This window comes from Anopheles coluzzii, chromosome X (genome assembly GCF_943734685.1).
Source record: "Anopheles coluzzii chromosome X, AcolN3, whole genome shotgun sequence".
NCBI lineage: Eukaryota > Metazoa > Arthropoda > Insecta > Diptera > Culicidae > Anopheles > Anopheles coluzzii.
The window spans coordinates 4,046,534-4,067,815 of NC_064669.1; positions in this window are offsets into that span (position 1 = coordinate 4,046,534).

The following is a 21,282-nucleotide window of genomic DNA, read 5'->3' on the forward strand; positions in this document are numbered from 1 at the left end:
CGGGGCGCGTAATGTATCCACTCATCAGTTTACTTCAGTTTCAGCGAAAAAGTAATAGCTCACCTCCTTGCAATCCCATTTTCCCGGGAAGCCGGCAAAGGTCGGAGAAGCAATACGCCCAGCTCCTGGTGTAATTATTTAAGGTCAACGGTGTTCGGTTTGCGCTTACCATTTCGCTGCTGTGGGACACATCCGCTCGGAGCGATTTGATTCCATCTCAGTGTGTGCTTTGTGGTGCTGCCGGGGCGTGCGGAAAAATGCAACATCCAGGCTTTAAAGTGTCACCTAAGGCCGAAATTGAAACTGAAGGGCTCAATGTCACGCATCTTGTCAGGGCATCACCGTGATGTGATGACATGCGTACGACTTATCCAGGCACACAGCCAGCGCGTGATAACAATTTAATAATGCCAAGGAATTACACGAAACCAACAACACAGACACACACACATACACGTACAGTCGCCCGCCAAAAAAGGAACAGACTTGGAAAATACCGACCGGGATTGATGCTCCCGGAAGATGTTCTTCGGCGCCCACCGCTCGTGGGAGATTGTTCGTTCAGTTTTGATGCAAAACAACATACACACATACGCACACTCTCAGCAAAACCGCCAAGGACAATAATAAAAATAGTCCCTTAAAAAACAAACACTTCATATAAGCCCTACACAAGCGTACATGCGTACACGCACGCACGGGTTCGGTAGCGCAAAGGCTCGGTAACACGATGTAGCTGTACGATAATCATGATTTATGACGATCAAAGTGACAGCTTATTTACCTAGCGTGACAGTAGCACCACCGAAACACCTAGCCTCACGAACGGCGGCAAAGCGGTCGGGGAGCACGGTAGCAGCACGGTTTCGGGCCTGAGGGAGCCCCTGGTGTAAGTAGGCTGACGAGCGACCGGGTAGCAGGGTAGGTGTTTAATCTGATCTTTACATATTTTACATCTTGCCCAAAATCTCGGAACCAAAACAATTTCCCCACCCGACAAAGCGCCCCTGGCCCGGCTCGCCGATACGCTTGCCGGGTATTACCGGGATTGGAGCAATTGTGCACACGGTTCGGTGATTTGGATGAAACGTTGTTTGTGCGTCGGTGGGCGAAACCTGTAGCGCGCCTGCCAACCGTGGCCGTATCAATGTGTCAGAACCGATGTTCCGCGATACGGCGCCCAGTGTTGATGCGCCGACACTGCGTCCCGTGCCGGAGACTTGTGTTTTCTGACGCAATTGCCGCGCACCGAAGTGGCTGGAGGTGTCCGTGTTTTTTGTTTTCCCCGATAATAAGAATTATAAAACCGAATTGCTATTTACATTTGCAGCGCGTTCGAGTGACCGCGCTGCTGAGCGGGATGGGCCGTGCCAGTGGTCGTGCATCTGGAACGCAATGGGACGCCACTCATGGCATGTTTCAAAACAGCGTGCAGTAGAATCATTGCTCTGGGTACGGCACGGCACACATTTCCGTACCGCAGGATTGTCCAACCTGCTGTGGCTTAGGATATTTGCTAATAGATTGGATATCTGATAACTGAGCTGTAGCAGATAGATGCCCACAGTTTAAATTTGGTTTTTCTTGTCTTCGTTTTGGTCACCAAGTCATAACAGTCAATGGAGATTAAAACTAGTTTTTTATAAGTAATTTGCCATCTCTATCTCTCTCTCTCGCTCTCTCTTTATCTATCTATCTTTCTCTCACTTAATATCTTTCTCTGTTCCTCTCTCTGTCTGCTTTTCTCTATCTCTCTCTATATAGAAATGTATCTCTTTCTGTATCTCTCTTTTTCCTTCTACATCTCTCTTTCTCTTTCTTTCTACCGTTATCTCTATATCTTTTAATTTCTATTTCTTTCTATCTGTGTATCTCTCATGCTCTCTCTTGCTCTTTTCTCTTTATTTCTTTCCTTCTCTATCTCTTCCTCTTTTTCTTTATCTCTCTCTTTTTATCTCTGTTAACCTCTCTCTCTCTCTCTCTCTCTCTCTTCTTTTTGCTCCTATTTTTGATTTTTACCCCTCTCTCTCTCTCGCTCTCTCGCTCTCTTTCTCTCTCTTTCTATCTCTCTCTCTCTATCTTTCGCTCTTTATTGCTCTCTCTATTTCTCTCTATTTCTCCAAGTCTACCTCAGTCTCTATCTCTCTATCTCTCTGTGCACGTGAAAATGTCTAATGTCTAAAGACTAATAGACTATTAGACTGCCTAGATAGACTAAACCCTGTTTGCACGAGGCTTTGCAGTGTGAAAGTTCTTTAGAATGAAATAAACATGAAAATGCTTTGGTAGAAGTGTATGTTTAGTAACTTGATAAACACATAAAGGCCGTGGGACATTTCCCGTTCTCGCTAGTGTAATTTTAATTTTCACTAGCGCATCTGGCGGCGACCAGCGCAAGCTAGAGGTCGGTATAATTTATACCGTCCATAAATTGCATCAAAGTAGGCCGTTAATTGTAGTTGTTGAACAAATCGTCATTCAAACAAAGCGCTGAGCAACATTTTTTTCCCCATCTATCCATCAACCTCTATTCATCATTGGGTAAAATTATAGGCTCCTTGAACCAAAAACGTGTAATGACAGATAAATTATACCAACCTCTAGCTTCCACCCGTTACCGCTAGATGGCGTACGCTTTAGCTAAAATTATACTACGGAGTACGATCAATGTAGCCCGGCCTCAACATAGAAAACATGTTGCCGATTTAAAGCATATGTTTCAGATGAGCAGCTGTTGTAATATTTACTGAAATATTTACAAACAAGGAGCTATAATGACAGCTGAAATGAAAACAGATAAACCCAACATATGAACCCAGCGAAACAGAGTCGTAAAAAAGAACAACTGAACAGGAGACTCCGAAATCTCCCAAAGGTCATCAAATGGCTTTTACTTCTGAATACAAAAAAAAACTGCTTTACGAATTTTTTTATTCAAAAAAACTATATTTATTTTATTTCATACAGTTTTTTCGGTCTGAGTCAAGGCCAATGTTTCTCACATTAGCTACAGAGTGATTCTTTTTATTAATTCGATTTAGATTTGATTTTACCAAAACATATAATTCTTGCAGGTTTGACAAGCCTGTCCCGGACATACCCACTACTACGGAAACTCATATTAAATTTATGCAACAGGTCGTGATCTACCCAAATGTACATGTTTGTGTGTGTATGTAACCATCCATGTGAGTGAGTTCATGTGTACGTATGTGTAATTGTATGTGTGTGTGTGTGTGTGTGGTTCATGCTTCAACAGGCACCCAAAACTTCCTCGACTGCACCAACAAGTCGTTGGGCATGACCAAAAAGAAAGGCAGCACTGGCGGTACAATGCCGCGAATGGTGCAGCGGCATCAGTTACTACGCCTCACGCGAAAACTACTTCCTGACACGAACACACGACCCCCCATGAGCCCGGCCATCTTTGATGCGACCTCCTGCCAACTCCTTCCGTTTCAGGGGTTTTTTTTTTTTCTTCATTATTTCTTCGGTTGCTCGCGCAAGCAAAGATCGGCTAGCAAACTTCCCGGCCCCAAAAACTCAGCGCAAAAGAAGAGAGAGAGAGAGAGAGAGAGAGAGAGAGAGAGAGAGAGAAAGAGAGAGAAAAAACAACAGCATACAGGGATGGATCGCAAATTAGGTTACAATATCCTGAGGTCGGCGGCGTACCGGCCGAGGCACCGCGGAGCGAGCGGTCGCTGCGTACGATTCCCGGCACGGCACGGCCCGCTTGTCGCACACTCACCGCTCGCACGCTCTGTCTGCGCCGGGCGCCATCCGCATTGCAGACGTCAAGCGTCAAGGGGTCCCACGTCGTCCCGCCCGACGACCACCGTGCGGTGATGGCCGAAAACAGCGCTGCTACATTAATCCCACCACCACCAGCAGCAGCCCAGAAAGCAGCTTGGAAAAGCGCGAACGCGAGCGTTGGGGCACGCGGTTCCTCCTGCCGCTCTAATTTCTCCGCCCACCTGCCCCTTCCATGGGCGGAAGTCGCCGGAAGTAGGATGAAAATTTATGCTCATCTACATTGGATATTTGCACGGCAAGAAGGATAAGTGCTTCTGCTGTTCATTGCTGTCGTTTATTGCTTCCGTCACGGACTTACGGCTCGCTTGCAATGGGCGCACCCGATGCGCCAACCGGCCACCACCGGCGATGGGGGGAAGCGGGAGGTTCGTACCACCGTTTTGCCGCCCGCCGTCTGTGTGTACAACTTTGTATGTTATGTTCTTCTCCGCACGTTTGCTCTTTTCCTCATTTTATTGCTCCCGTTATGTTACAGGTTTTCCCATTATTTTTTTTTTTTTGTGAGATGTGTTCTGTATGTCCGTTCTCGATCCTTCTGAAGTCATCCACCATCCAATAGATCTGGTGAGCTTATTTTTTGTTTCTCTCTCTCTGTCTCTTTCCATTTCCTAGAACATCGAGCACACACACACACGCAAACGTTGAGGGCTTGTTGCAGATGACACATTAGTGGATATAATTTTGTATAAGTTTATTTTTACGAGCGCCACTTCAACCTGCCGCGGCATTTTCGATGCCCACCAATGCCAATCGGCTTATCTAAATCATATCCTCCCGTCGACCGTTTGCTGCTCGTGGAGTGCGATCGTTAGGCACGAGGGCCGTATGATTGTAATTTATATTGTCCCAAAACGCGTGAAGCAAAACAAAACCAACGTCGCAGCTGCAATTGCTTGGTACGGAATGGTCTTCAAAGGCACAAAAACCACCCCGGTCGGAGGGGACATATGTGGAACGATAATTCTTCCGTAACGTTCAGCTCTGGCGAAGGAGCGTCTGGCTGCTGTCTTGTTGGGTGGGGGGGGCAGTAGGAAGGTTTTACTTTCACTCCACTTGCTTGGCGATAAAGCCGCATGCCGGCTCTTCCTGTGTGGAAGTCGGCGTGGAGATGTTTAGCTCGCTGATGATGCGCTGCCGCTCAGCATATTAACATGTCACGTCTGTCACCATAACGTTATGGCTTGAAACTCACAAAGAGTTTTAAAATCATCATTCAACTATCATTCCTTTCAGTGAAAAAAAAGTCCACTCGCTTAGAATGAACTTGAAGAATGAAGATGATGCCAATAATCAGATCAATCAAGTGATTATTAAGTGCAATTTTTAAAATTGGCTTCAGCGTGTGGTGAATACACACAATAATAACTTTGAAATGTCATCTAATTTATCGCAAATGCGATTTAAAAAAATGAGATTTTAGACTTTTATGCCCCTGTATGTATGCAACACGTGGTTGCTATAGGTTTAATCAACAATTTACGGCAAACAAGCTACCCTACACTACCCTAACAATAAAAAAAAAATAGTCACAACACAATTATTCCGCCTAAAAGTATGCAATATGCATCATGAACGTCCAAGCCAATGCGCAAAAAAAAAATCCAAAACCAATCAAATCAAAATAGTACAGAAAAAAATGTATTCGGCTGCAACTATGCAACATAGAACCAGACGAAGGGCGCTCATGTCAGTTACATTTAAATCTGTACAACATTCAATGCGTAACCTTTTCCAACACACGCGCACATTTGGCGCCGGTAAGCGCCTAGATGGCTGCAATCGGTCACACAAAGCTCCGACCTAGATCGGTTTTGTGCGCATAAATTATAGCTCGTAAATCAACGCTCCCCTATTTTTTAAATTACTGCCAAAACATGCCGTTGAAAAAGAAAATGCTTCGACAAAAAAACATGCATGCTTTAACTAGTTTTTCAACGAAAATAAAAGAAAAAAAACAAACTAGCACCCATGCCTCTTTTACAATCCGCTTGTATCATTATTTACCTTTGATAGAAAGCGCCACAAAAGAGAATTATCTCGACTATCACGTCGTTCTCGGTCCGAATGCAACGGGCAAAATCCAACACCACCCCCCCCCCCCTCCTCCCCATCAGCCCCTACCCGAGATGAGACCATCAACAAAAACCGCATCTCCAGCGCTGACCTGCAGCAAGCGCTGATGGCACAAGAAGCTTCGTCCAGCGATCCGCCGACCGGTTGCATCTTCCATCCGACGGAGTTGGGGTGGGATAGCGAAGGGCTTTCGAGGGCCAGGCAAGCTCATTGCGGTTTTTCGGGAGAAAGCAGCCATGAAATATACGCGTGGCGCGTCCGTTTTCTTTTCACGCGCATCCGGGGCTGCAATTTTTCGGCCGCGCACGGTGGGACAGTCTGCTGGACAAAGTGTGCTGTCGTTTTGTGGTTTTGGGGAGATGTTTTTTTTTTTGTTTTTTTTTTGTGCGCTTCACGCGGCGCTTCTGTGAGCGTTAAGGCCGCGGAAAATGCGAAACCGTCGAGCCGCATTACTGGCTCCTGCTTCTACACACCGGTCGGAAGAAAAACAAAAATGCACCGCAAATGATTTCGTTTGCGGTTTCAGTTTCGCACGGCCAACAACCCACTGTGCCGTCGGTCCGGGCCGCGGGTACGAGTGAGCGGGTCCATTACTCGCGCGGGAAAGGATAAAATCCCCATTCAATGACATCAATTTTCCAACAAATGCCACCATTAAGGCCACCGTTGATGCAAAAGTGCAAACAGATGGAAGATAAAGTGGGGCAAGGTGGCAAACGGCCAAAGAATATTAGATCGGCACACAGCGAACAGGGGCGCGCGCGCGTGTGTGCGAGTGAGCAGACACGAATGCGAGCTAGAGCCGTGTTAATGTGTGCTGATAGTGGAGCGAGATAGTTTCGGGCGGGCGCAAGGCTGGCGATGCTTGCGCGCGCGAAAATAAATTACGTATTCATGTTGAAACAGACAATATTTATGGCGCTTCTCATATACACATGAAATTTATTCAACATAAATTACCCGGAAATTTATTTTCGTGTTCTACACCACCCCGAAGAGGGTGCGGGGCGGGTGGTGCTTGTGCCAAGCGTCCGGTTGCACCCGGAGTTCGCCCACAGTTCCCGGAGTTCCCAGTTCGTCTACGGAGCCACCCTAGACGAAGCTGGCGGAAAAGTAGATCGGGCGGGTCAGGAGAGCGTCCTTTTAAAACCGGACCTGTTATGGGGATGTGTGTGTGTGTGTGTGTGTGTGACGTGAAGTGCAAGGAACGGGTTTGATGGGGAGGAGATGGGAAGGTGCACAGAGCGGAAGGCGAATTCATCCATAGCAAAGCGGCGACCGGATCTAGGATGCCGGACCGTCCGGATCGTCCGGAGCGATACGATCCGACTCGTTTTCTGGCGGGCCTCTTTCGGCAGGATTTATACGGGCCCTTCTACAGATGGAGAGAGAGAAAGAGAGAGAGAGAGAGAGAAAGGTAGAAAGAGACGTTCAGCATAGAATTTCCACTGACGCGGACGGAAATAAATTCGCACACCACGGCGCGCAATGCAACAGTGCAAACGGATCCTTCCCGGATTATTGTTGCTACCGTTTGGGTGAGCCGAGCGCGCAACGGGCAGCGGTTTCCGCGAAAGACGTTCGCTGCCCTGCTGGGCTGGAACAGTTGACTGTTCTGCGGAAAAAGCTGCAATAAAGTACAATTGCTTTTGGGGTGGCTGAAGGAAGCATAACAAATACCAGCCGACGCTCGCGTTGGTGAGAAAAATTGACGTTTTGGAACGGTTACTTTTTTTGGTGCTTTTGTATACCTTTCCAGCGTGTCGTTGGACTTTTGCTTTCGGGTCGTGGTAATCCAAAAATGATCCTATCAACGGGGTCGTTTGTAATTTTGGCTCAGTAAAATGTAAGTTGCTACATTTGAAGATGCTCAATAGAGTGAAACAACTATATGCAATAAAACATGGGGAAAAAATGAACAGATGTAAAACAACTACTTGTTGCTGATACAACTGATTTGTTGCTGTTTCTTCTCCTGTAGCCACAAAAAGGTACAACTCTCGATTTAAATAAAACCGTTAAAAAGTGAAAATAATACCAATTATATGTGTTTGATAACTAGAGGAAACTTATACATAGACAGAACAACAAAAACATTGAGTCAAAATGATAAAATTAAATGAAACGTTAACGTTGCTGCTTCCATCAACGTCAAACAGGATACCTTGAACACTTTTTATAGCAGTTTTAACATTGCGCTGAGAGATCACTGGCATGGTCTAATGAGCAGAAGCACTGCTATCAACAAAGCCCGGTATGAGATCAAATCCCGAATTTGTTCCAGTCATTCAGAAAACCAATTTTTCCTGTAATTCGCTACTACTTGGTAGCTCCAATCTCACTGAATATAAAACCTATCTGTGAGATTTTAAACAACTTCCAAACACACATGCAAAAGAATAGATAATGCTGGCCAAATACAACTGTCTCTCGCTCTCACTCTCTCTACCTTCAAAAGCATGTAATGAATATTGCTCATCAAATCAAGTAAATTGATACAAAGTCCAATATGCACTTTCAAAGCAGGTGCATAATTACCTGCTGTGGGACATCCACTTCCGACGCGTTTTTGCTGCTCCCCCTCCCGCAAAACCACACACACACACACACACACACGCCCTATATCCCTCGTGCTGTTGTGCGTGCAGTGTGAAAGATTGACGCGTTAATGCAGGCGCACTGCAGCAATCACGGGCGGCACCAGCGTTCGGGGCGATAAATCTCAATGGAAGAATATAAGATTACCACCTGTCAAATTGCATCGATGATGACTCCGAAACCGTTTGGTGTTGCGCTTTGGCCCCCCCTCCCAACACTGTTTACTATCGATGCCGATCGTGCCGCGTCTCCCTGCTTCCCCCCCCCCCCCCCTCCCGCCCTGGCCAGGAAGAGCCAGAATGGCTCCACCACAACAGCCCACCACAAGGCATTAATCTTCTCGGTCTCGGTTCCATCCCACTTGCAGTGCTACACTGTGCGTGTGTGTGTGTGTGTGTCTCTCTGTGCATGTGTATATGTGTGTAAGGGAATAAACATAAAAAAAAACTTGTGTACAGCCCTGTGACCGACCCGCTCGGGCCCTTTGCATTATTTGCCGAGATTGACTTCTGCCTCGGTTGACGGGCAGATTGAGTTGATTCTTTTGTGTGTCGATTTTCCCGCCCGATGGGATTGTTTGCTGGATGCTGGATGCCCCCGAATGAAACCGGACACCCGGGAAAACCGAACTGTGCTGCTGGTGCGTTGGCTTCTGCTCGGCAGCGCTTAGCTTTTGCTTGGTGAGAACTTTTGCTGCAGTAAGATACAAACCCCTCCACCCCGTGTGTGTGTGTGTGTGTCAGTGGGATTGGGGGGGGGGGGGGGAGAGAAAGAAATCACGAACACCATTCTCCCTTATCGAGCTTCCCTGCTAAGTGGTGCTGTACCGGAGACGGACAAATGCTAACGGAGGGGCGGTGAGCCTCGGCCCTCGATAGCTCGATGCCCAGGAAGCAGTAATTTATCGATCGTCCCAGCGGACTACTTGAGAAGCAGCAGCAATAGGGCTAGGCATAACAAGCAACCAGAAAACACATACAGGAACGAGAGAGCAAAAAAAAAAGCCCCGGCTCGAATATGCCGCCCCCAACCAGCGTACGCACTTGGAAGTAAGTTGTCTGACAAGAGATACACATACACAACCGAGCGGTGGAAGATAAACAGTGCGCTGGGAGGAAAGGGGTCCTGCAGAATGGACGCTTGGACGCACTACCGCACGCAAGTGACGTTTATTGATCCCTGTCACGCGGCCGGGGGGGGGGGGGCAGTAGACTCCACATTAACCGTATGATGTGCCTATCATGCCATAATAGGATAAAGAGGAGTCCGTTTGTTCGGGATGTCGAAACACATAAAGGGAGCTGTCTGTCTTGCCCGGCCGCAAAACGTAACCCCCCCCAATGATTGGACAAAGGAAACGGGACAGCACACACACACACCCACACACATGGGTAAACGGATACGGAAACGATGATCGATGATGAGAGCCTGTGTTGTTGTAGCCTGGACACTTCTTGGTAGGGGAGGATTCAATTTTTGCAAGCGCTTTGGTCAAGATTTGCGGACTGACAGGACAAAGCAGGCAACATTCGATTGATCCCGGGCAGTGATGCAAATCGGCAACAATTATTTTCTAAGATCTTTATAATACTGTTGCTCTAGCAGATTGCGCATCCGTGACACTCACCGACGATAGAAACGATGGAAACGATGTGAAGGCAAGAGGTGAGCGTGCTTTACCAAGAATCAGCCGCAAATTGCTTTGCTTTTCCCACGGCAAAATGGCAGACAGTGGGAGAGAAGCAGCTTACACTGCTACTACCAACCATAACACATTCTGAGAATCTGCCTGATCTGTACGGTTACTTATCTTATCAGTTTATAACTGTCAGTCAGACAATACATCTGTGTATATGTGTGTGTAGTAGCCAGTGACTAAAAAAAAATAATTAATACAGAATGGTTTGCTGCGGATTTCGATTTACTGGAATATCGACCACCTTATAGCCACAGAAGAGATTATGGAATCAAATAAAAACACTCCAACCACAGAGAAAGAGCAGCTAGAAAATGCAATAAATGGACGTTTCTGAGCGCAAAAGAAAAATGTGAAAAAGATCTTAAAGTTACGAAAAAAGTTTGAAAAACAAATTGGTTTTTCGATGCAATTCAATACAAATTTAACGTCAACGTTCTACAAGACTGCCATCTCTTATACTTCCTCTTATTCTTATTTTTCTTTTTTTGCTTCTTCTTCTTCTTCTTCTTATTTTTCTTGTTTTTTTTTGTACGTGTAATACCAATAAATTATGGGAACGAACTAAAAATCTATGGGATACGTTTAAAAAATCGTGGGAATGCACCAAAAAATCATGAGAACTGACCAATAAATCGTGGGAAACCCTGTAATTAATAATTTATAATTTCCAACATTTGCATAGTTTTATGGCAATTAACATGATTTAGTACGTAAAAATAATGTGCAAAAACTGGCCCTGACTAACGCGTTAGTTGCAATACAGAGCAGTACATTTTGTAAAGAAAAGTTGATATTGGTGTCGTTTTGAGTATCAACCGTTTTGAGCTGCAATTAAAGCAGTGAATGCTTACTTTTGATGCTGTCTAATGTCCGTAAATTACAACAGGTTGTTCAGTCCACTTCAGACCTGTTACAGTGGAGTGGATAGTACCCGTTGTTACCTTCCTGCCAATCTCCATAGAAATCTTCATTCATTATGGCGACTAAAAATCAGAGTCATAAGCCCACCAGTAGCTCATCTAATCACATTGATCTTGGTAGGATGCCTGATGGAAGCCTGATGGAGATCGTTTGTACCATTTTCTACCAAAAATAAAACGTGTTTGTGCCTACGTCTGATTCAAACAGATTTCTAAACCTTTTGCAGAAATATTATGTTCTATCTTTAGTATATCTAACGAAGGGTTTGACGCGTTTTTTATTCCAGTTGGCTATGTTAATTTGTACAAACTAATAAGATTTTGTTTATTTGTACAAGTCGTTTTCTTATAGAGATTGCTTAATTGGTTGCCAAGTGCTTTGATTGATGACTTAACAACAAAAAAGTAATGTTCCTAAACTACCTACATATGAGTAGGCCATTCGCATGTTGTTTATTTTAAGAATTGTTCATCAAATATTTGTTGCTAACAAGTTCAATCATCGGAAAGGCTATAACATAGTTTTTATAGCTTTTTTTTACCATTTTACTAAAATCATGCGACATTGACAGCTCAGATTCATCAAAATAACTATGTTTGATTTTCTTTCTATGAATATAACAATTCTGGCAATTCTTATCTTTTTTATGTATGCATACATAAAGAGAAAGTAGGAAAAACCGACAAGGTTTTATGATGATGCATGATCTGACATATAGAAACCTGGGAGGTTTAAAATATCTTCATATTTCAGCATTGACTGACATGTACTATAGAAGGAGAAGTGCTTCTACAAATAATTTTGGCTCAAGCGGTTTGATACCTCTGCTTTAAGCAAACGTATGCTTCATAAAGGCTTACACAAAAATAAACGAATTTATCCGGTGCCGTGACCAGGATACGAACTTGCACATCCAGTTTGGCAACACTGGTATTCATTGGATGTAATCATTGGCTATTTGGATTTCAGTAAATTCCAAAAATGGACTGGTTTGTTTTGGTTTTGTCAGTGAAATGGCAATTGTAGCTCCCCGTCGCTGTAAACTATTGAAACCATCAGAAGTAAACAATTTAATACACTTCAAATAAAATTTTCCCATGGAGCGTACGCGTTTGCAATGGTTTTGTGCTGTCGTTTCTGCTCGCAATATTATTTGCCTCCGAGAAAAGGCTTTCTCCCAGCCACGTGCTGCCCATTTCGTGTAACAGGGCCGTCCGTCAGCCCGCGTTTTAACCTGGCCGCACGGGCAGGCATTGCGGACGACTGCGTAAAGTGTCGTGGTTACTGCTTAAGCACCGGCACCGCAGCACTGTCCACTGCCGATTAGTGCCCACTTGCGCTTGTGTGTAGGTGTGTATGTGTGTGTGTGTGTGTCTGCTGTTCGCAAGAGGTTGTGAAAATTTACCGGCATTAAAACACTCGTGCAGCCATCCGCCCAAGTGAGTCGTGTCGTCGTCGTCGGGCCCGCTCCCACCGTCCCCAATGGCCATGTTCCGGTTAATGTAAATCATGGGATTAACATCGCATAAACAGTACCATCGACGCAAATGGAGGAAGAAGCCCATTGTGCTAGGAGGTGGGAGCAGGGGAAAGTGATCACCGTCTCGGCCGTCTCTGGTGAGTACAAAACGAAAACTATTAACTTAATAGGTTCAAGGAGTGTCGTTAAAGGGATAAACGCCTCGTTCCGTACCGTACCGGTGCCCCCCCCCCCCCCCCTCTCTCTTCGTCCCGCTGCCGGGCCCCGCGCTTCCAGCCCTTAACCATTTTGCTGCTGTCCAGATTGCCGTCCGAGGCACCGTCCGGGGTGACCGAAGCCATAAACGCTTCGTATCGAATTTAAATTAATTGTTCCCAATTGGCCCATGTGTGGCGCCGTGCGATGGTCGGGCTAAGGGATAAACTCGTGTCCCTGCCGCCCTCATTGCCCTTCCGCCCGCTCCAGCTGCCTGGAAAGACACAAACCCCCGTTGCACCCCCGGGGCACGTTGATGGGCCAAGTTTTATCGTGTAGCACTACTGTGACTTAATTAGTAGAATTGGCACTTCGTACAGCCCGTCGCCCGGCCCCACCCGGCCGGAAGCCGGCGCGCACACCACAATTTTCTCGCCGAAAATAATTCCCCGCACATTGGCGTGTGATTGATTCCCGTGTTTCCCCCACACCATCGGCCGCTATCCCCGCCGATCGCAGCAGCATTCGATCGCAAACACAGTTCCGGCGCGTCGGCTGAAAATTGCCATTTTCTGGGAATTTAATGCGCATTTCTGCGGCGCCCGCTGTACCACCATCATCATTTTCCCTCGGGAGAGAACGCTGAGGTGGCAGGAAGTGAACGGGGTAAGGAGGGTGGGGGTGGTGGTGCCTTTATGCATATCTCTCTATCCGGTGCAACGGTGCATCGGACAACAAATTCGACAAGATTGCTTCACGGTTCGTCGCCTGGCCCGGTACGGTGGAGACAAAACATGGCATATGGCATACACATAACCTCCAACCTCCATATGTCGGTGAATAAGCGTGGCTGTGTGTGTGTGTGTGTGTGTGTGTGTGTGTGTGTGTGTGGTGCTTGGATGCAGCTCTACAAAATTGCATTCACTCCTTGCTCGGTGGATGTGTGGGGTGAATATTGACGACAACAGCAGCAGTAGAAGCAGCAGCAGCAACAATAACAACAAAAAAGTCTACCCAGCTAGGAAATATTTCAAAGCCAAAGGATGCGCGCCCATATGCTGCTGGCGTTCGCCACCACTACCCCCTCCCCGGGATGCAATGCATCTCCCCCGAGACCCGGTGACCCGGTGCATGCTCGCTGCACCCCATGCCGAATAAAGGAAAGTGCAACGAGAAAGGCAAACTGCAGGGGTTTCCCGTTCGCTTTTCGCTGACGATCAGACGATGAAACGGTTTTATTTTTTTTTTTATTCTTTTTTTTTTCGATTTTTATTGTATTGTCTGTAATGAATAAACATTGATGTATGCACGTCTCTTTGCACGTAGGAAATTTTTATGTTATTATTTTTTTTACGTATGAAAATTTTAATTATTCGTTTTGATTTCTAAACTATGGTTATTTTACATTACTTTTTTTCTATATTTTTATAGAGATTTTGAGCCAATTGGCCTCATTCGCCTCTTGTACTACATTATAGGGTTGTTATAGCCAATTATATATTGTAGTATAGCTATCGGTTTTCGTCAAGTGTAACTTTGGCGTCGTAAACCCTCAATTGGACGCACTCAACGCTATTCTGATGTTGTAAAGTATGAAACAGTCGTTGTCAAGTTTGAACTCCGTGTACTCGGTATTTTTTAGGGTTTTATAGCTTTGAAACCAAAAAAAATAGAGGGGAATTGTTTGCGTGTTGGGTAATTAGCTGTAATTTAGTATTACATGATATAATTTTATGAAAAAAATTAAACTATGTGATATAAATAAATTGTAAAATAAATAAACCAATGTTGGCGGCATGCATTATACAAGCAGGAAAACGATACAAATAGGAGAAAAAAAATATAAAAATTTATTTTTAAAGCTTATTTACAACATTTTTTTAAATTTGCAATAACTTTTTCGTATTATAAGATGCATATCAATAAGTATCTGGCACAAAATAAAATAAATATTAAAATAATAAAATAAAAAACCATATTTTAAAACATTTATATTGTTGTGCTGCTTGTATATTCATAATATTCATCAAACTATGTTATTTAACATTTCATTTAAAATGAGCATTTAATTTGATCATTACAAACTTCGTTACAAAATTGTATCGTCACAAACGTTTTTAACAAGGATGAGTAACCCTGCAAAGTGAAGTAGAAACAGTGTCTGACGAGCGAACGAATTTTCCGCTTCCAGGAGCGTCCCGTACCTATCCGGAGCGCGCGCGTGCGTGTGTGTGTGTGTGTTTGTGTCAAAGAGGACCTAGGATAAGCACGAAAAAATATACTACTCCCCACCACCCCCTCTATTGCATCAGCGAAAGAAAAATGGTTAAAAAAATCGCTTTCCCCATACGAGCTCTTCGGAACGGAAGCAAGGATAGGGGGAAAAAAACCCCACACTCTAAAGCGTCTTAAATCCGCAAAAGCTTACCATTTCTATATAAGCCGCACCGCCCCCCCCCCCCCCCCTGCGTATCCCACTCAAGCATTTTCTCCGTACTTGCTTTCTTTCCTTTTGGGGGGGAGCGGCAGGACCCGCTGCGAAGCAGATTCTTCGGGAGCTTTACGCATTGCTGCACCGCTTCTGTTTGCAGCTGCGGGGAGGGAGAAGGGGATAATATGGGAGGCAAGGGGGAGTGGAGAGAGGGTGGAGGAGGGGGGGATAAGGTGTGCACAGCGCTGTGCAAAATAATCTGCTCCCCCGCGCCGCTCTGTTTACGCGTACAAAGAATAACGAACGCTGATGCAATCTACGTATTTGCTATGATTACTTATTTTTAAGCGCTTCGTCCTTCTTTTTCCCCCACACTCCCTCCCCCCCTGTTGGTTGCATTGCAAAAACCGCCAGATGACGATGCATCTTGCGGGCGGTTTGAGCCTTTGAAAAGCCTTTACACACAAATACACACGTGCGCGGGAGGGACTTTTCTTTTCCTTTCTCTTTTTGTTTTTTTTTTGTTTTTTTTTTTGGAGCAAAGAAAAACTGCAACAAAATCGTGGCGCCAATGTTTACACCGCAGATTGAAAAACTTTGATGCATGAGCTTTTGCAAAAGGGCGGTAGGGGGAAAGGGTGTGGAATGGGCGAGAAAAAATGCAGCACCAGGTGTAATTTGAATTCTTCGCAAAAGCGATACGTTGCTTTTATGTGCGGGCTGCATGAAATAATCTAGCAAGATGAATAGAAAACGGAGAAATTATGGGTGAAAAGTTGGAAAAGGTAAGAGAAAAGCTGATGTCGTGTTTTGAACATTTTCCCCGGTAATGCATTGAAAACATTTACGTTTCATAGCTACCTTCATACGGGAGATGATGGAGAGGTTTAACCGTTTTCTCCAGGATAGGTAGGATCCAATAGGACATCAAACGCACTGTGCAATGCAATATAAAGCAGGAAGTGCAGCTTACAGAACACTGCTCAACAAATAAATGAAGTACAAAGGCAAAAGCGAGCTTTATATAAATCGTAAACGATCACTACAATCCACCTAAAGGGCTCTTTCCAGCCAGCAGTATGCTGCCGTCAGTTAATATGTCTTTGTCAGTTAACACAGTTAACAGCTATGTCAGTTAACCGAACTCCTGTAACGAGGAGCACATTTCCAAGTACAGTAATTAAAGTTCATTAAAGTGAATAATACATTTTCACTAATTCGTACAGTTGAATTTGTATCCTGAAGTAAAATCTAATCGTTCAGCCCAGCTGGATATGAAATAAAGCAATCAATTCAATACATTAACGTCGATCGGTCGAACAATCAGGACTACCAGCAGGTTTGTGAACATGGCCCGAAAGCTTTCCTCAAAGTGGTTTTAAAAATAAAATATCAAAAAGCAAGACAACTATTTGGTATGAGATATAAAAAAGGAAGATTTTGAGAATGAAAACATTATGACCAGTGCAGCAAAATGTCACTGTCAATGTCATGAAAAAATGCTGACTGCAACAAAATTCATTTCAGCGTCACGTACTCAAAGATGATAATCAGAGGTGATACTCAAAACGGTTGGTGTGACCAATACAAGCTTCATGACATTTTTGCGACCATCGCTAGGTCAGTCACTAAGTCATGACTTTTTTTTTTTACTGTGATCAGTTTTGCAAAATTTCACTGTCATAGTCATAATAAATTCCGGTCGAAACAAAATCATGTCAGCGTCACAAAGTCTGCTGTGATGATCAGAGGCGAGCCTGAAACAGTTGGTTCGACCATCACATACACTTGGTGACATTGTGTGCTTGCGAGTGGTTCCAAGAAACATAATGAGCATGTTTTCTCACTCTGTTTGCCCTGACAGATAAAAGTATACTCATTTTGTTGCTTGGGACTACATACAAAGTATATTCCAAGAATGATGTGATTATCATATGGAAGAAAAAAATGTCATAACCAAGTGAGTTACCAAGAGTTGGGTGCTAAACAAAATGTCACCAAGCATGTGATTGGTCCACCAACTGTTTGAATCTCACCCCTGATCATGACAGTTGTGTACGTAACCCGGCAAAAAAGTCATGATTATGCTTGCACCGGCATTAAGCTCAGCTTGTCTGTCAGAGTATTGCGTTGGACTCAAGAATTCACATGTCGTGTTCAGCATGTCATGACGCACTTTTATTGAGTATCAGCAATGAGCATCAAGCTACCACGGATATTGTTCATTGTTTTCGGTGGTGAAAATCTCGCGATGCTCATGACATTTTGCATCACTGACTATGACACAATAATTTGAAACCTAATACAATGGGGAAACCTGATGTAAGGCAAAGAACATGCTTAGGCATAAGCTTAAGAGAAAGAAGAAGAAATAAGTTTTCGAAGAAAGGCACACTTGTCCCAGTTGAAGATTTGAACCCACGGCCGGCTGTATGAAAAACCAATAATTTAGCAGTGCACCATTGAACGTATTCTACGGCATAGCCGCTTAGAAGCGTACAGCTTAATCAGCCAATCACATTAATCATTGGCTTACCGAAAGAAGTATTCCAGGAGGCTCTTGACTAAGCACCTGTAAGTATACAATGCGTGGCTTTCAGTAGTATTGCACTATTTTATTTTTAAATAACCGTGCGTGTAAAAAATACCCTAAATCAATTTCAACTCATTACTCGGAATGAATAAATTATTTAGAACAAATCTATTTCAAGCCAACGCTAGTGCTACCCAAGGTCGAAATTAAATCAATTCCAGCAGCAACAATAACACCGATAAAGCCATGAAAAAACACCCTCGGCTAACCGCCTATCAGCTAATCTGAAAAGTTTACAAACACTCCACCGCTGCGGCAGTTAGCACGGAACAATGAGCCATTTTCAACAACAATCAAACTACACCGACCAACCAGCAGAAGAAGAACAAGAAGAAGAAGGCATAACAGAACGGCCCCATCATGATGAGAGACTTTCGCTCCCATAAGTGCATCCAATACACTTACACACACACACACACACACACACACACACGCCCACACAGCAACCAGCTGTACCAGCTGGAATGGTTCAGCCCGGGCGCCACAATTTCATTCACAACTGGTTGAAAACTCCAATAAAATCGAGTGTGAGGTTTGATTGTTTCTCAATTAAGTAACATCGATATGTGTTTGCGTGTGTGTGTGTGTGCGTGTGTGGTGCACGATGAACAGGCACATGTGTTGCCGCCTGCTCGCTCCCCGAACCGGGAGCCCGGTCCTCAGCAGGCGTGAGCCGGGCGGTTCATAAATTCGGGCCCAGCCCAAGTAAGCGGGCAAAACTTTACCGAAGCCCTTTGCCAGCAGGCAGTGGCCAGAACCCACCGGGAAGAATGTTCGAGCGAAAAACTTCTCACTAGGTGGTGGAGGGGGGGGGGGAGCCCCCACCACCAGCCCAGTTAAGGCCCACTTCCCGGCAGGAGTTCCATACAAAAGTTATCATGTCACACGATAATTTCTCTTTCATTATCTTTAGTTTTCGCCTACTTGCTCCTTGCAGCAGTGTACGCGAGCATATATATGTGTGTGTGTGTGTGCACCGAATGCAGTGCCTTTGCGGGGTCCGAGTGTTTTTAACCGATGTATCGATTGGTTTGTTTACCAGTGCGCAAAGTTGCTCATTTGCTGAAGATTGCTCCGCGCGTCGCACCACCTGCCCAGGGCGTGTGCAGGGCAAAACTTTTCACCGACGGTCGTGCCGAGCTGGCGGGCACGCAGAAGGTGATTGAAGAACTTTTGTGGCCACCAATTGCGGTGATGCACCTATCTGCGAGGTGGGAGGGCGGGGGGGGGGGAGGGGGGAGAGCGCGCACAAGCTGCATTATCGGGAAGCAGCCGATCGTGCGGGGATTAGATTGAGTGTCCCGATGCTCGGAGACACTAGATTTATGGTTCTCCTCGGTCGTTTCTTTTCCTTGCTAGTCTTCCTCGCCTAGTCTGCTCAATAATCTTAAGAGGTACCAGGCAAGCATTAAATAATCCCTTATAAACCACGCTACCACCACCCGCAACTGGAACCAGGTGCAGATTGCTATCGAATAATGGCTTTCGCCCGCTAGCTGGAGTGGGCAGTTTTGTTAACCTGATTTTATTTATTTTTAGTTTCAGCATCTATTACCGTCAGCTCCCGTTTTTTTCAGCTGCTCATGTTCAGGCTGCGCTTAACAGAGGCCAGTGTGTGCTTCACTTAAAGCCAGCTTTAACGGGGACATTGCGAGATAATAGTGTATCAGTAAGGCAAGAAAATAAGGGCTGTATCTCTACGCACTATTGAATTCGGTTAATATTCGGCATGGTGCATCGTGCATCTTCACAGCAAGGCGGCAAAAGTTCGTGACACTATGCCGACATTTCCGGCCTTCCCGCTACCTTCAACGGGTTGACTTCTTTCTGTTCCGGTTCGGGCAGCGACGTCCTGCTGCGTGCACCGTGGCAGGGGCACCGTTGGTGGATTCAATTCACCAGTGCCAGCCAGCGAGAGCGGTGACACCGTCGGCCTTCCGTCCATTCCCCCCCTCCCCTCCCCCTCCCGGTTACACGCAGCGGATCTCGGGTGCTCGGTGCTCGGTGGTGGACCATGCAAGTGTCCCCATAAATTGTGCTCAGATGTCGCCGGCGCTACAGTGTAGAATTTATGGATTATGACGGTGCCCTTGCCGATGGGATTCGCTTCGTCAGTTTGCTTAGCCCTGACACATGATGATCCCCGATGCCTTTGCCACCGGTCGTCCGGCCCGTACAGAGAAAGTGAAAAGATGTGAAAAGAGTGTGTGTGTGTGTGTGTGGGTTGCATTCGGCTGCACCGACCGTACGGAAGCTCTCGGATGTCGGCTCCTTTCCGGGGCCTTTTGCAGTGAATTCGAACATCGAATCGCCCGGATGCAAAGGAGGAAGACACCCACGGGGAGCTTTCATTATTTTAGCCTGACGTCGCTAAGGGTGCCGGTGCGTCCCGGGGGTCGGTAGATGGGTTGGTAGAAAGGCAACGAGATAGTTTGGGTGTATGTAGGTTTTTTTTTGTGCACAGTGTCTTTAAAGAGCAACGGTTTGATGGAGGCATTTTGGGGTTTTTTTTTTGTATACCACTCTCCGGGCAATCCTGGAGCAACTTGTTGGAGTACAGTAGCAGTGAAAAGGCTGCAAGAATTTAAGCTTAGGTAATGGATGCATAGAGACATTCCTAGAACCAAAAATATACCTTTTTTATGAAAACGAGGGTTGTATTCATTGGAAACCTTTACAGTGAGTCCTGGTTAAAGGAGCTTGCTATAAAGGAGAAATCTGAACAAGGAAACATCGATCTACGAGATCGTAAAAATTCTTCGTAGGCAGCCTTGGACTCTTGGAGTTTTTAGCCTTTGTCTTTGTTTCAATTGTTGCTAATTTCTGATGTCCCGATTGATGCTATAAAAACAAAATACAATAAAATTTATTTTAAAAAATGAGTTAAACTCATTGTTAACAAGAATGAAACCATTGGAAGATCGTGTTTCTTGAATTATATATGTATTGGTTTTTGTTTCTTCTTTGCTTGAGTTACGCTATCCGGCTTTTATTTCATTTCAATTGTATTATTACTTTGTTCCCTTTCACTAACAACAATTAACTAAATGGAATAGAGCCCGTAGTTCACCCGTGCTGCAATTGTGCAAATGAATCGAATGAAGCAATCAATCAAATCATCTATAAACAGCGCTTCAAAATGTCACTGTCTGCGTTACAAAAAAATAAACCCTCTGACTGATACAAAATTCATGACTGACACTGTCATCAAAGCGCTTGACTGAAACAAAATCAATGTCAGCGTCGCGTAATCGCGATGTCCTGTGGTGTGAGCCACATAGTCAGTGCGAATTGGATGAGCATGACAATTATCACGACGTTCAATACAGTGCAAGAAGACATGTTTTTTTTTCCACTGACGTGCCAAACAAGAAAACCCATAGAAAAATCGAGATGAAATTTAATAAGTGAGTCTTTACCATCGAATCCAACAAAATGCACGTAATTCTAGCCGATTCCGCTGACACTTCGCCCTACCC